Here is a 17,554-nt window from a genome sequence, read left to right on the forward strand (position 1 = left end):
ATACTGGTACTGTGCACGGTGATCCAGTCAATGTCACGTAAGTGTGAGTTTGGGATGTTCTGCACAGTCATGTGAAAGCATCTCTGCTATCCATGGAGAACATGTACAGAAATGTTTAAATAATTTCCCGTATTTTTTCCCCATTTATATCACAGGCAATTTCCCATCACGTAAGTAATGTTACATAAACAATCTCAAGTTTTAATAAAGTGTTTGCCATATTATAGTCACTTTCAAATCACTGAAGACTGGGGAACTTGTACTCAGAACTACTGTCAGGTTAGCAGCCCAACTGAGCGTGCAATTGGAGACCCCAACACTCACATTGCAGAGACCCTCACAGCCATATTATCCAAAAAGCCTTAAGTCTGGAGCACTCGTGGGTCTGAAGGCTGGCAGATTAAGGCAGAATAGCAGCTACTCCCAGAGCTGCTCCCAGAGCACTGGGCCTCTCAGAGAGGCCCGTCTCCACCTGAGAGAAAAACTTAACCAATAAGCAGAGCTTTCACTGTCAAAACCAAGATGGTTTTGGCAGTGAAAGCCTTAGAAGACCTCACAGCACCTTCCAGTATCTAAATATGGGGGTCTACAAGAGAGCTGGAGAAGGACTTTTTTAAAGGGCATGGAGTGATAGGTTGAGGAGGAATGGTTTTTAACTGAGAGTAGGTTTAGATTAGATTTTAGGAAGAAATTCTTTCCTGTGAGGGCGGTGAGGCACTGGCACAGGTTGCCCAGAGAGGCTGTGGATGTCCCATCCCTGGAATTGTTCAAGGCCAAGCTGGATGGGGCTTTGATCAACCTGGTCTTGTGGAAGGTGTCCCTGCCCACAACAGAGGGGTTAGAACTAGATGATGTTTAAGGTCCCTTCCAACCCAAGCCATTCTATGATTCCATGATTGAAGTATATTGCAATGGACATTAAGAAAAAAAAAAAAAAAAAAAAAAAAAAAAACACAACAGGAGCTCCAGGTCAACTAGAGTATTAAGCAGTGGAGATAGTCCAGCATGAGGATACTGCTCTCAGGTAAGTTCCAAACACTGAGTATTTTGGTGTGTGAACACTTACAGTAGGAATCCACACCAAGAGAAACCAATTAATACAGAATAGTCTATTTTGGAGTGGCCTAGTTTTAACTATCCAAAATGTTATAGTTGAACAATACATGAAAATCTATAACAAAGCGTTTCTGTTTCTTAACTGAAAACAACCATCTCAAATTACACAACCACTCCTGTGGCAGCTAAAACTAGAAAGTTTGGACCCCCAGAATTTATATAAATGCTTTCTGATGCTATTTATCTCTGATTTTTTTTTCATTTGCAGCAGAACAATGGATTCAAACATTAAGAACTGCAAACATCATTATTTTTTTTGCTCCTCAGTGAAATAGTGGGTTTTACTTGACTTATATCTTGCCAGGAAAAGTTACCATTTTTAAATTTATAAAATATAGTGAACTCTCTGTTCCTTTTCAAGACAGTGCACAGCAAGTGCTTCTCCTTTGATTCCTCTGCAAAAGCTGTCAAAAGCTTCTGCCTCTGCCTGCCTGCTACGCCAGACATTTGTTCTCCTACATTTTTACTGAAGTTCTCTCCATCTTCAATGACCAGAAAAAAATAATGATTCACTTGTCTACTGAGAGTTTGAACACCGGATAAGAATTTGAAACCAGTATTTTGAAAGAAAGACAATGGTTAACATTGATGAGATTCAGAGACAAAAGTTTGTACTAAGGTCTAGCATTGAAGCAAATTGGACACCCGAGAGGAAGAAAAAAAAATACAAAAACTCCAAGAAAATTGTTCCTAAAGTTATCAATCTAGACAAACAGACTGGAAAATCTAAATTGGATTTGCCATTGAATTAAATTTAGTCACTAATGTGGGAGCAGGAGAGAAGGAACATTCATTATTTTAAAAGAGGAATCACTGAGCAAAGCAATATACAAAGATGACATCCACAGCCTGAAGGAGCCAGTGATCTAAGTCAGAATGACATCACAGGTCAATTTTGTATTTTTATATTTGCAAATACAGTCTTTATGTGAACTAGTTCTTCCTAGTCCAAGATGCTAAATAAAACAAATCTATGCACAGTTATATACCAGGGTACACAAAAACTTATCTAGGGTTGTTTGTATGCTTTTGGGTGTTGGGGTTTTTTTGCTGTTTGTTTTTGTTTTGTTTGTTTTATATAACGGTAGATAGTTTGTTTCCAAACATATTAGTTTCCTCTTGGATGTCTTCTGCAGATAATTTTTAGCTGCACTCTGCTGTGAAGGAATTAAGCTGCACTCAGTGCTCAATTCAATTAATATTGCAGACTAATATGATCTTCTAAGCACATTAAACTAGACAGGAATAGTCTTGCTTTCCCTGTTTAGTGAAAATATGTTTTTGCAGTATGCATTAATTTTATTTTCTAGCACTTAGAATACTAAACATTTTAGCTGCCTGTCTTAAAATACACAAAATCTGATCTCCCATTAGAAGTGACAGATTTATATTATTGAAAATTACTATGCCTTGGAGTAGCAAGGAGTCTCTGTGACAGTGTTTAAGTATTCAGATGCCCTTTTTCCTATGTTTCTACCTCCTAAACTCTTCCTCATCACCACCCATTCCTGACTTCTTTCTTTGTTTCTGTGACACCATCTCCCAGAAGGCCTTTTTAAGTTCCATGGAAGAGCATTTTCTTATCATCTTATGCATTTGGGAAAGACAAATAATTTACTAAAGGTACCTGCTTTGCTACCTTCTTGGCTGAACAAAGTTTTGTTCTTGAATATGCTCATCTTGGACACAAGCTCCACCATATTCAAAATAATGCAAAATCAATGTAAAAAATATCCTGAGACACATTAGTGAAGAAATGAAGGGGAAAAAAAGAGCACACCCCCCCACCATAATCAATCTGCTTAAATAAAATTAAGCAAGGAAAGCTTCTTGTTCCTCATACTGAGCAGATTTGCTATGCATGATCTCTGACATATGCCCTGTCAAGGTTTTATGTTGCTGCATTCCCTTATACTGAAGTTTATTCTCAAGAAGAAAATCTCCTGATCACGCAACAGCTCTTCTAACTAATGAGCATGGAACCCCCTAGCACCCTAGATATAATTTCTCCTTTCTGCTAAAATATAGCTACTTTGAACATAGCCTGCAATTTCAAACCACCGACCTAGTTCAAATCTGTGCTACTGAAGAAAGCAGTATCTCTTCTCCCTTATTCCAGAGCACTCATGTTGGCTGCACTGTGATCCAGTTCAGGAGCTGCTGTGGTGATAACAGTTCCATGAAAGCCAGGGGCTCCTTTTAAGCACTATGGATTTAGCTCACCTTCCATCAGTGCAGTGCACTCTGACAGACATTCATACTTACACTACCATTTCACATTCAGAGAAGATACTTCTTGCAGCACCTTCCCTCTTAAGATGTACATTTACTGGTATAGCTATCCAGACCAGCATGAAAACTGGAAAAGTTGTCCACCTGAAGATACAAAATCAAATTAATTTTGGAGTGAAGAGGAGGTGAGTCCTCCCAACAGACCACTTCATTGATGCAGATCACTGGGTAGCTGCACACACGCTTTCACCAGCCTAACACAGCACACAGATCAGGGCCAGGTCAGAAAAGATGTATGATGACATCCCCTAACCCACACCATTCCTCTCTGCCAGACGAGGTAGAGCTGTGCACTGCTGTTCACCCAGACAGACACTGATTTTGCTTCTCTTCAACCCTCTAGAGCATGATCTCTTCTCAGTGAAAGGAATGTCTATTTTGGAGCCATGCTCTGTTTTAATAGCTTCTAAATTTTAAACCAGAAATTATACCACAGTGCAGTGTGGAAAGTGGTAGATTCTGCTTTGCCTTTTATCTGTGAGGTAGTAGAAACTGGCAAGTTCACATTTAGATAGACCACTAATTGTTTCTTTAGAACCTCATGTCTTTTTATTCTGTAGAGATATGTATATATTTGTGTGCATGTGTAGCCATCATCATCATGGCTGGGCTTCGCGAACAAAGATTTGGGAAGGCTCTATCCACATTTGTCACAGGCACGTTGGTGACTTATGAGGCCAATACGAGACAGACATATCCGATTGCAAAAGGCACAGCAGAAAGACTCCTTAGATGGTGTATTCTGCAAAACACGGTTCTTTCTGCGTTGCCTTTTCTCCTCGAGAGTGATCCTGCGTGTGTTCTCAAAGGAGACAGCTGCGTTATAGATGGTGTGTCTCCAGGCCTCCCGATTTGAGGCCAGAGTAGACCAGTTATGGTGATCAATATGGCCAAGGCTGAGATGTTGTTTCAGGGAGTCCTTGTATCTTTTCTTCGGGGCTCCTCTCTTGCGGCAGCCAGTGGCAAGTTCACCATAAAGCAAGATCTTAGGGAGGCGGTGGTCCTTCATCCTGGAGACGTGCCCTGCCCAACGCAGCTGTGTTCTCATCAACATGGCTTCTATACTTGTGACTGCTGCTTGCTCTAGAACAGATGTATTGGTCACATAATCTGACCAGTGGATGTTTAAGGATTGTTCGGAGGCAGCGTTGATGGAAGCGTTCTAGGAGACGCAGGTGGTGGCGGTAGATGACCCATGATGGAACCATACAAGAGAGTAGACAGCACTATGGCTCTGTAAACACTGATCTTGGTGCTTTTCTTCAAGTGTTTATTACGCCATACTCTTTTGTGGAGTTTTCCAAAAGCACTGTATGCCTTTGCTAACCTGTTGTCTATCTCTCCGTCAATCTTACCATCCGAGGAGATGAGGCTGCCTAGGTAATTAAACTGCTGGACTGATTTGAGTTCTGATTGGCCAATGGTGATGTGGGGATGATGGGGGACTTCCTGAGGTGCAGGTTGATGGAGAACCTCTGTCTTCTTTAAGCTGACTTCCAGCCCAAAGAGCTCAGCAGCATCTGCAAAGCAGGATGTTAAACACTGCAGAGCTGCTTCTGTGTGGGCAACAAGGGCGGCGTCATCAGCATAAAGCAGCTCCCGGACAAGATGGTTTAAGGTCTTGGTGTGGGCCTTCAGTCGCCTTAGGTTGAATAGACTTCCATCAGTACAGTAACGAATGTAGATACCGTCCTGATCATCGAGGTCTGCCGTGGCCCTTTGGAGCATCATGCTAAAGAAGACTGAATAGGGTAGGAGCGAGAACGCAGCCTTGTTTCACACCATTCTTAATTAAAAAGGGCTCAGAAAGTGTGTTGCCATATCTGACTTGGCCGTGTTGATCCTCATGGAGTGAGATGATCATTTTAAGGAACTTGGAGGGACAACCTAAACGTTCCAAAATCTGCCACAGACCTTTTCTGCTCACAGTATCAAAAGCCTTGTGTAGATACTAATAAATATATTAAAATGTATTAGCAGGTGTCCCTGCCCACAGCAGGGTGGTTGGAACTAGATGATCTTTAAGATCCCTTCCAACCCAAACCATTCTATGATTGTATACTTGGATGCACATGTGTGTACATAAAAGTCTATACACTAGAATCATACTTATGAATACTTGAGTTGCTTATTGCTAATAAACATGAAAAGTATAGTTTGAGCAACACAAAAACCTTCCTTTCTTGATTGACATAAAACTACTGTCCAGAAGGCAATCACAAAAGTGTTTTGTATGCATGTTAAATTTAGGCCTTCTGGAAGTCAGCATAATCCCAGGTGCACATTATGTATGGATGCATTTGAACAGAGGATGCTACTGCCCCTTCAGCCCACTAGAGCAACTAAAATATCAAACATATTTTGTGTACCTTGGAAGCCTTTATAATAATAAAAGACAAGAGTGGCTCGAGACACTGACAATCACATTAATATGTCAGTATATATTATTGATTATGTTACTAATCCCTTCAGGTATTATCCAAAGGAGATGCATTTTTCAACTGGAACAAACTGCTCATCTTCATATTGGAGTAAGTTTAGAATTTCACACTATTTGTAGGAGGTTTGCCCTAAAAAATTCCATATTGTAGTACTACCAGAACCCACCCACAAAAATAATATACCAGAATAGAAATGTTTTAAATCATTACAGTATTTTGCACAAGACAAACCCATGACAGAAGCTTGAAGGCAATTACAGCATGCACCATCTATGTACCCATGACAAAACCCTCTCCCTTCAGATACTTTAAGAAACTATTTTCTTATATTAAAAAAAAAGAAAAAAATCCATGTGAAATATAAAATATTCAAGGTTATACACACAAATGGATAATTGTATGAATGGTAGTCACATGCATGTATTTTCAGATACAAGATTAATTATTTCAAAGAAAATACATGGATGATTTATCTGTTTCAAGGGACAAAAGCAGTAAATTTTTCACCTACCAATATACACACTTCTCTAACCCTGGCACAGAAGTGACTGACAATTACTACTGTCTGTATTATAAAATATGTTCGCCCTCTGCTCAAGTCTCAGTTACAGCACCCTTGGAATTAAGTAAAGCAATGGCACCTTGCAAGGTTATGGCTGTTCAGCAGCACTATCAGCTTTCCTCACAATAAAATCCAAACTTCATTGGGTATACAATAAACACAGACTAGACAGCTGGTAAGTTATTGCATGCCACTGAAGTGTCAACAAGGCAAACCCCTGTAAACTTCCACAGTGACATAAAACCAAAAGAGAAGATGAGCATCAGGTGTTGGTCTCCTGTATCTCACTCATTCAGGAACAAGCAAATTACCAAACCTACTTAGTTCTGTACACGGAGGAGTGTCTCAAACCACCCTTCCTGTCCTTCCCTCTCCGCTCGCTTTGTACTGGCTCTGCCAGTCACCAGTGGGAAGCCTGTTTCCAATTGTTGGTCTCAGCACTTGTCTACAGGACAAAAATAGGGGAGTGGTTAAGAATTTTCTAGGGACAATTTCTTTGTGTAAAACATGGAAGAGAAGGGTCTAGTTTGAACTTATTCTGAATTACTTAAAAAACAAAGGGACACAATGAGAGGGAGCAAACCAAAACAACACATCAACAAGTACTTATCACTGTAATAACTGCTGCCAATATCATTTCATACACCATCATTTACCAGCTGCTCCACTGCTCCCAAAAGAAGACAAATTAAAAGATAGCATCATTTTTAAAAACTTGTCTTTTCCTTAAAAATTGCGATTTTTCAAGTATTTTAATGGTAAACTAATGAAAAGGGCATCAGTGACCGAATTTAGTAAATACATTTTTCAAAAAAATATTTTTTTCAGGTAACGCCAGAACTTAACAGAGATCCCATCGGCTCAACTTTCCTCACATCTGCTGTTAGTAACAGGATCTGATGCAATGCAACAGCCTCTCTCTAAACTCAGCATACGTGATAAAAATCACCAGCCTCCAGTGCTGTAAAGGTCACACTAGATGAGCAAACTCATTTGTGTAGGCTTTAAAGAGAGCTGCAAAAATAATAGCCACTAAATTATTCTTCAAGTATTACTCAAATGGAAGCCCAGTAGATATTGCTTCTAAAAGTACAGTACTGCTAATTGTAATTTGTTTTGACAATTGGACCCCTCAGACTCCTACCCAGCAGCCTTTTCTGCAAGAGCAAGAACATAGGCACTAATCACTATCTATGATTACTTCTGGATAAAATGAAGTGAGCACCACATTTCTTTCTAATGAGTATGGAGCTGATATTGGATCTTGTGCACAATCAAATACCTGGGAATATTTAACAATAGTTTGGGCAGTTCCTTTAAGTTCTCAGATAAATTACATAAATATTTCTGATTTAATGCATTTTATGCACAAGGTACAGTTAGACATATGTAAAGAATAAACTAAGAGACTTGTTTCTAGATACATTGACGACACAGATGAGATTTATTTTTTAACTTCCATTGTGTAGGAGATGCTGAAAACCCTATAACTAGTGACAACACTTGAAAACTTCCAGTGACAGATATAAAATTTCCCACACAGGCACAGGCTCTAAACCAGCTTCCACTGGGTAGAATCTCAGTGACAAATATCACAGATCCTTGGTGATAAATATCACAGAATCACAGAATGTTTTGACTTGGAAGGGACCTTAAAGATCATCGAGTTACATCTTTCACCTGTCTGCCATGGGCAGGGACATGTTCCACTAGACCATGTTGCTCAAAGCCCCACACAACCTGGCCTTGAACACTTCCACAGATGGGGCCTCCACCAGTTCTCTGAGCACAGTGGGGCATCCACAGCTACTTAGTGCCAGTATTCTTATTTTTACACTGGCAACAACATACCTTGAACTAGCTACAACTGGTAGAACAGCTATCATCCACTATACACAAACTCACTTCTTTAATTAGTAGCAGCAAAGCTGAATAGTACAGAATGCTAAGATAGCAAAACCAGTGAAGAAAACTTACCAGTTTACATGGCACACATGGCACAATTTTGCCTCTTTCTTACTCCAGCAGTTGATTACTGGAGTAAAATATGGCTAAAATTCAGAAACCAGCATACCCATAGGCAGGCCCATGGCTCCTGAAGGTGCCACTGTAGAGGATTCCAGGATGCACAACTTTTGCCAGCATTAAAGCTGTATAACACTAGCAAATGGTTGCACAGAACACTAACAGAAGAGTCTTCCTACATTACAAATTCTTCTGTGTTTAAAAATAACTAGTGCTGTTGCACTTTACTTTTTAGCAAGTCATGGCATATTGTCAATCTTCTTCACTCCAAGCTGATAATTCTTGTCCACATTAACAGGCACAAAGGGAATGATCCTAAACTAAGAAATAAAAGCCCATTCTCTCCCTGTGCTCTGGTAAACCTCTCCTTACACGTTCTTCAAAGGCCAGTGAAAATACATTGCTTTGCATATGAGTATTTGCTAATGAACACTACTCTGAAAAAATTTTTTTCCAGCATAATTCATTGAAGATTCTTGTCATTTGAAAAACCCAACACAGTATAAAGTCCCATTTTCATTTAATAAAAATCTAACCTGAAAAGCTAATATACAAAAGACATACTTAAACACAATTCAAAATAGCTCAAAACAGAACAAGATTATTTACTTTCTAGAGAAATCAAAAACCAAATATATCAGGTGACAGCAAATACTTGAAGTAAGGTTTTTCAAAAGGAAGCAAAGTGAGAAGATGACATGCAAACAGCATAAACACAAGCACACTCAGCCGACGTGCTAGCAGACAGCGTTATTAGAAAGAAATGCCATTCTTAGCAACTTGAACTGGAAAAAAGCACAGAAGTCTCTGGAGAATTACTTCTCCCACCATATTGGACTGTAAATTGCACTAACAGGAGAGCTCTTCTGTTGCAGCATCAGAGCTAAATACCACTAAATATTTTCATCCCCTGCTAACTCTTCTCTTCTGAAACCACCAAATATTTTGCAGCAGGCTCTGCATTTAATCTCTTATCCCAGTAACTCACAGGTGTCATCTACTCCGGGAGGGAAGGTACATTAGATCCGGACTCGTGAGTTGTTATTACCACCTTTTCTGACAGTAAACTCCTCAAATATTGTGCACAGCTTCTGTGAATGCTACAAAACCTCAAGAATGCAGCACTCCCTCCCTCAGCCCTCTCCAGGCTCTCGGTGGTGTTCAGTCACACAATGCCCTCACACCTCCTGGCTCCAGAAACTCCAGTTGCCACTGGCATTGTTGGGATCTTGTATCAGCCAGCAGCACGCAGGAAGGACATCAGAAACAAATCATGGTAGACCAACGCATTTCAAAACATTATTACTACTATTATGAATCCTTTTTTTAATGATTTTTAAAATTGCCTTGGTGGCAGTGGGGGGGAGGCAGACATGATTTCTTACTTGACAAGAGAAACAATCCATGCTCCTTCTCCTCCTAACGCGTGAAGAAATATTTAAATGCATACAGTGATGCATGACTGCAATATCCCATTTCAGAATTATTCCATTCAAAGAAAAAGGCAAGAATATTAATGCACTAAAATTGTTTTATGTAAAGAAAAATAAATAATTAATTGTGTCTATTTGTTCCAAGCTGCAGATTTCAAAGAGTTTCATTAGGTTTAAAAAAAAAAAAAAAGGATTTCTAGTACCACATAGGCCTTGAAGACTACTACAGCATCCTGGGACACTGTTACAGCTCAGTTTCATTCTGTATTGGAGAGTGCAATGATGACAGACTCAATAAGATTTCATCTTACATTATGTTAAACCTGCAACCACCACCACTTATTATGAAATTCAGAGCTACATTCATGTAACCAGCTAAGAGAGTCCTACAATCAATCCTCATTACAGGGTATAACATAGACTGACACGATGGGATAATAGCAGGATGAAGAACAACACATCTGGAAACATTCTAGAAAATCAGCACAGAAACAACAAAAAAAATTGAATGCAAGGTAAAAGTTAGAAATGGAAATGAGAAGTTTTACAATATACAATAGGAGTTGTGTTTCTAACTATTATAATTAGACTTTGACTAGAGATTATTTACAAAATGCAAAAATTTGGAGGTTGAGTCCCACTTTAAAAAAGGAAAATAAAATCACAAGAGCATAATTTAAACGTGAAGCATTAGAATTCATTTTTTAATTTCCATGTCATGTTCTTAAACATATTCTCTGAACATATTTAATTTAGTGGGGAAATTATAGAAAAGGAAATACAAAAATAAGAATAGTCACTTTTAGTATTTTAATAAGAGCCTCATCTAAAAGCTTCTATTTTCTCCTAAACTGTCTTTCAACCAATATGCAAAAATAGCATAAACGTACATCTCATCTTCACTGTGGTACAGAAAACCAACCGACCTCTAAAAGCGATATAGGCCAAAAAACCCAAGCCATAGATCTGTGTGTAATACATATGATGTAATGATATATTTGTTTAATTAGCAGAATAATTCTATGTACGACTTAAGACCAGAGTGAGATCTGTTTTCGCAATATACAAGTGAAATATGGTGAAATAAGAAGGGACATCCAACCTAAAGCAAATGCCTGTGCTCTAAATAGACTCTCTAGGGTTTATTTTGGGGGTGCTGCCACACATTATCACCGTTTGCAAACTGGTTACACCTGGAAAGGAATTTCTGACTCACGTACAAATGCATAAGCAATAGCAATCAATCAAGGGTGCAAGAAGAGAATATTCAAACACCACTGAAATCTTACAGTGTAAAGACAATCTGAAATTGTCTCAACTGTGTATATGACCCGACAAAGTCATTGGGACAACACAGAAGCTACAACTTCCCCTTCCATAGGAAGAACACTTTAAATACAGTGCTGATTTTAAAGGTATTGTTTTCAAATCACAGTGAAACTTAGAAGAATTTGGCAGTAATTTTCAGCATTTTAGGAAATATTATGAGTGTTTTGCAAGCAAACTGCTACTTACTTCACAGCATTTTTAACCTAGTATTGTGTTTCGTAGAAAGTCCTATCTATTTCTCTTTTAAGACTGTACTAGAGAACAGATGCCCTTAGAGAATATTTTATAAATTTTCTTAATAATATAAAGCTTCAGACATAATTAATAGGCAAGATCCTAAGCATACCTAAATTACAACAGCAACAACTTTCTTTAAAATACTTATATAAAAAGCAATCATATTCCACAGATTCAAAAGCAAATGTTAGACACAGAAAACAACCCTCCCATAGTAGCAGCACCTAAAGGAGAAGGTTCAAATTCAGTGAAGATAGAGACCACTAGGCAAAGTCATCCTTCTCTTTCTCAAGCTAGGGCTTAAAACACTTTTGCTAACGCTTGTGCTGGACATCCATAATGAATATCAAATAATTGTGCAACAAACTCTGCCATGTTCATTTTGGTTTGCTGTTTTAAAACAGCAGTCTAAGAGATGAAGGCTGAGAGAGCTGGGGCTGTTCAGCCTGGAGAAGAGGCGGCTCTAGGGAGACGTTAAAGTACCTTCCAGTACCTAAAGGGGCTACAAAAGAGCTGGAGAGGGACTTTTCACAAGGGTATGAAATGATAGGACAAGGGGGAATGGCTCTGAACTGAAGGAGGGTAGATTTAGATTGGATGTTAGGAATAAATTCTTTACTCTGAAAGTAGTGAGGCACTGGAACAGGTTGCCCAGAGAGGCTGTAGATGCCCCATCCCTGGAAATGTTCAAGGCCAGGCTGGATGGGGCTTTGAACAACCTGGTCTAGTGGAAGGTGTCTCTGCCCATGGCAGGGGGGTTGGAACAAGATGATCTTCAAGGTCCCTCCCAACCCAAACCATGAAGAGGATATATATCACTTCAAAAGAAACCAGGATGGCAATATTCTTCTCTAAAATAAGGAATGTAATTTATGTTTCAGAATAGAGAAAGGATTTTGGGAAAGCTAATGAAAACAAAGACTGCTACCACAGGGTTCCAAGTGTGCATGGATAACACTGATTATTTCCATGTAGCTTTTCATTCTTATATAATATGCAACTAGAACATATGGGTTACACTTAAGCATAGGACAAAGCAACGCCATAATTTAAAACCTTTTCAAAAGAGCAGTAATTACATAATGAAGTATATTTAATCAGAATCCAAGTTATTAATACTGTAGTCTAATGATTTTTTCTTTTAACTACACAATCCCCCCAAAGCACAAAATTAACACTAATACTAAAAATCATTAATTTATAGCATTTATCTTATAGTTACCTTGGTTCTCAAAAATACTTTATTCATTTCAGCCCACTTTAAATATTATATTAAATACACCTAATGGATGCAGCTGGTGCTTAAATAAAATTAACACATCAACATCAGTTTTAAAGACACTTAAGAAGTTTCCACAATCAAGGAATAATTTTACATATTAACTAGACAGACTAAGATACTAGAACAATAATAGAGTAATAGGCTGCAGTATTTTAAAATTAAATAATGGCACAGTAGCTCTCACAAAGCTGCAACAAAGCTGTGAACAGAAAAGAAACTTCTGAATTTATGCCACAGTGTAGTCTCTTGACAAACACCCTCAAACTTTGATGCTATGGGACATGACAAGGTGTTATCACCAATAAATGTAGTACCTTTTCATGAACACTTTTACTGACACAGAAAGACATTTTCTTCATTTCTATATTTCTGCACTTTCCTCATAGTATTTTTTAATAAAAATTTAAGACATCCAAATGCAATTTAATTTGGAGGTATATGAATGAAAATGGATTTTTCTCCTTTTCCTTAGGAAATAACAACTGTTTCACTGTTAAAAAATACAATATACACCATATGTATACATATGGTTTAAAGATTGTCTTTGAAATGCAGAATGAACATATAAAAAATGCTGAGTAATATAATGAAAATTTGGACAGGAAAGATGAAACTCTTAAGCAAATGAAGGTTAAAATTAATAGCATTCCACATTGCAGATTATATTTTGTGACCAGAGTCAACAGGACAGTCATGCCTGTAGGCTTTTGTAGAAAGCTGGAGTGGTCAATTGCTCCACAGGACCTGAAAAATATGGTTTTCCTGTTTACCTCTGCCAACCACCCATTCCCACTACCTCCTTTGTACCAGCACACCAGCCATCAGAAAACCACAAAGTTAAGTAGCTAGATCAGATGAAAATTGCCTTTTTTGGTGGGTTATGGCCATCACAATGGAGGACGCAGAGCTACACACAGGGTGGCTCTAACCCTTTCAATGGATGCACAGACTTGCACACACAGATTAGTGCCCTTGTGGTCAAGAAGGTCAATGGTATCGTGGAGCAGGTCCAGAGAAGGGCAACAAAGATGATGAAGGGACTGGAACATCTTTCATATGAGGAAAGACTGAGGGAGCTGGGCCTGTTCAGCCTCGAGAAATGACAACTGAGAGGGGACCTCATCGATGTCTGTCAGTATCCAAAGGGAGGGTGTCAGAAGGATGGACCAGGCTCTGCTCAGTGGTGCCCAGCAATGGGACAAGAGGCATCGGGTAGAAACTGATGCACAGGACGTTCCACCTGAACACGAGGAAGAACTTCTTTACTGTGCAGGTGACAGAGCACTAGAACAGGTTGTCCAGAGAGGTTGTGGAGCCTCCCTCAGTGGAGATATTCAAGAACTGTCTGGATGCAGCTCCATGCCATGTGCTCTGGGATGACTCTGGTTGAGCAGGGAGGTTGGACCAAATGACCCACTGTGGCCCCTTCCAACCTGACCCATTCTGCGTTGCCATGAAAATTGCCATATGACCATAACCTGAGAAGACAGATTATATTTCATATTTCAACTACATTAAGATCCATTCCATTTGAGCTGCATCCCTTGCAATCCACCTACTTTTGATCTGTGAAGATACACTTTGCGACTGTAAAACTTGGATGCTAAGAAACCAACTCCGTCAGAAGGCAGCAATATCCATGCATCCAGGAGCTAAATTCAATTTTCTCCTTCGCCAGCAGGGGTGACTCAAGTTCCCTTTTTAATCTCACATTCTTTCTCTTGATTTTAAAATCCTTCAGAAATTCAGCCAACTATTTAAACTACAGTAACTAACTGGTGTTCTTTATGCCACCTCTCATGATCTTCACAAGCACGTAAACCTTTGCTGAAGGATGGACTGAAGTTTCACATTTGCAGCTACACAGAATTACTGCACTTGACAATACCAATGAAGCAAAATCTGCAAAGCACTTTATGTAACTTCCAGTGTGCTGTATTATTAACTCTCTAGTAACCTAAATATCTCCTGCTACTTTTATAAGACCACTTGTCCTCTGCAGCAGACATCACTCCAAGCTGACGGCACCTCCTCTCAGCACACTTCTCGCTCAGAGAAAGGCAGTGTTTAGTAAAGGGGAATTTAGTTCTAAAGGCCAGATGCTGGCCTTGATAGAGCACTAAACAGAAAGAAAGCACTAAGTGGTACAACAGAAGTTGTAGGACATTGACAGTAGCTTTTCTAGAAATATTTAACCTTGAATTTCCTTTCACAGAGCAATCCCTTCAAAAGTCCCATCTATTCCTCCTTCTTACCCAGCAGGTACAGTAAGACAGCAAGTACAGCCCTTCAGATCTCTGCAGAGCAGCCACAGCAGGCACAAGCTGCATCTCTGCAGATGAGCACATGGTACAACAGAGGCCAAGCACCCTGCCTGGCCTCACAGGCCTATCAAAATCCCAACTGGCAAAGAGGGGTGGATATCCAACTGCTGAAGACAGTCTGTTCCAACGTAAAGGGTAGAGGACTTTAAACAAACCAGCAGGTAGCAAATTCAAAATAATGAAAAATGGAAAAATATAGTGCTTTGCACCACATAAGGCAGGCTGTGGAACAACTTGTGAATCCAAAAATTTTACATATTTTGAAAAATAAAAGACAAAAAGGATAAAGTCACTGAAGAAAAATTCAAAATTCAGGATGGTCTTTAAATATAAATTTAACACCTTTGTTCTGCCATACTCTGAGCTACAAGTTACTGGAGATGAGGAGGTCATATTGGAGAAGGTATGCCTGTATCTCTGCCCTTTTCCTACACTCTTGTCTTATCCTTTACTGCTGGTGATGCCAGAAAAGCTTCTAGGCTTTTATCAACTTCTGGAATATCCCAGCACAGCTGTACTTCCCCTCATTAATGGCATTCCTGTTATGTAAGCTGAAACAAGAAGGAATTCATCACTAGATAACCATATATGCACAATACCAAGCAGAGACAAACCTCAGTAAAATAACTGAAAAAAACCAAAAAGCCCCACAGGCAAACTATGACAATTTTTCCTCTTCAGACATGAGAATCAGCTATCATTGCAAGTCCCCCGAAAGTTATTTACATATAGAATGAGGAAGATTTTCTGAAAGATTTAGCAATAATTACGTAGCAAGGTATTAACTGCATGATTATGTTCACCAGATCAGTGAAACGTTTCATACATTTTGGTTTTTAAATGTACATAGCCCTTAGACATTAGTCAAATTTACCATGTAATGATGCACTCTAGTAAAATCAAATTATTAAATTCAAACCAAAATAAACATTTTGTTCAAATTTCTGTTGTATATTTCACAGTATGTCTTAAACTAAAAAGAGAACAGAAGCTGATTGTTTTATGTAGAGATTGGTGAACGTTTGTTTTTTCAGTCATAGAAAAAGAAAAGCTGTGATTTATTGCCAGTCTTTAAAAGGACAGCTGTCTGATATTGTGTCTTTTGCCCTATGCCCACCAGGAGTAAAAGTCAATTAACTTCTTTATATCATTCCAGAACACCCAGTCTTTATGCAGTGAACGGAAAGTTACTGAACTAATGCATCTAATTGAAACACTAGGAGTAGAAAGTATTTTCAGAAAGCTATTTTGTTTTAAGAAAATTCATAATCCTTTACAGGAAAATGAATGTACTGATATTAAGCTAGCTGCCAGCCTTTTAAGATTAATATTTTTCATATAGTTTTTTTTTTATACATATAGTTTTTTTGAAAGAATCTTGATGCACTGGACACTGGAGAAATCTACCATTCTGAGTTCAGCCCTTTACAGATCTCCTTACCAATGAGAACAAGTTATGCTGCATTTGAGAAGTATCTACCCTGACCCAGAATATTTTGACAAATAAACAAAAGAAAAATTTATTGATGAACCTCTACCAGGCAAACCACAACAAAATTCCAGTTTATATCATCACAGGTTTGGATTAAATTGAGGGCAGGGAAAACAGAAACAGTAAAAGACAGGGTAGTGATGCTTCCTTTAAGTCAGAAAATGTTGGTTTAATTGCAACAGTTTTTATGGAACTCCAGCTCAAAATATCCCTATTCATAAACTGGTGGAACAGCATACCAAGAAAAATATTACTGCAAACTGTTTCTACACTCTTTCTACAAGCATCCATTTCTCACCTCGGTTAGAGACAGCTATGGGCTGAGCAAGCAAAGGTACTTACATTCCCATGACCATAAATCATTCCTTGTGAATTCACAAGAGAATATTGTAGGATTCTATTTTTGTCTTGGCTTATTACAAGTTACCAGTAGGCAGCTAGAACAGAGTAAATCCTACACCTGGCAACTGCAGTCTTTCAAAGCTTTCATGAACGTCGCATTGTTTGCCTCCCTGGAAGCCAGTAGTGCACAGAATGTTAAAGGCTGTATCCGAGCAGGGCTGAAGGCAGGACACAAATAGAACGGAGCAGTAGAAAAGGAAGCTGTGTGCAATGATGCAAAAAAGTCCTATTGCTGATTTGTATTCTGCCTGAATACGAGGAAGAAAGTAAGAAAACCTCCAGCTTGTTCACATGAGGAATATAAATAGAAGATTCAGTAAAGAACTATTTTTCTAAGCGTTCGCATTTGGAACATGTTCAAACTCTAGTTATATATTGAATAATCATAAAAGGCAAAACTTGTTAATCACAAAATTGGAGAGTTCCACAATTTGGAAATAGACAGATTTAATGCCAATGTTACATCCAGTTTGTATAATCTACACAAAATAGAAACCATAGTTAAAGACACATGATACAGTAGGTGATGGCAACTGTGGATAACCAGCTCCCATGGTGGATGTGATTGTATGGTACATTTCACAATAGTTACAAAAAGATGAAAGGCAGAGTTTGAGGA

General features: G+C 38.7%; 1 protein-coding gene across 5 annotated transcripts in view; it reads right to left on the reverse strand.

The window, feature by feature from the left end:
* The window catches only part of ASAP1 (ArfGAP with SH3 domain, ankyrin repeat and PH domain 1), a 136,629-nt gene that overhangs the window by 79,497 nt on the left and 39,578 nt on the right, over positions 1-17,554 (reverse strand). The window lies entirely within an intron of this gene.

This window comes from Pipra filicauda, unplaced genomic scaffold (genome assembly GCF_003945595.2).
Source record: "Pipra filicauda isolate LSUMZ 115617 unplaced genomic scaffold, ASM394559v2 scaffold25_size4600443_pilon, whole genome shotgun sequence".
Classification (NCBI taxonomy): Eukaryota; Metazoa; Chordata; class Aves; order Passeriformes; family Pipridae; genus Pipra; species Pipra filicauda.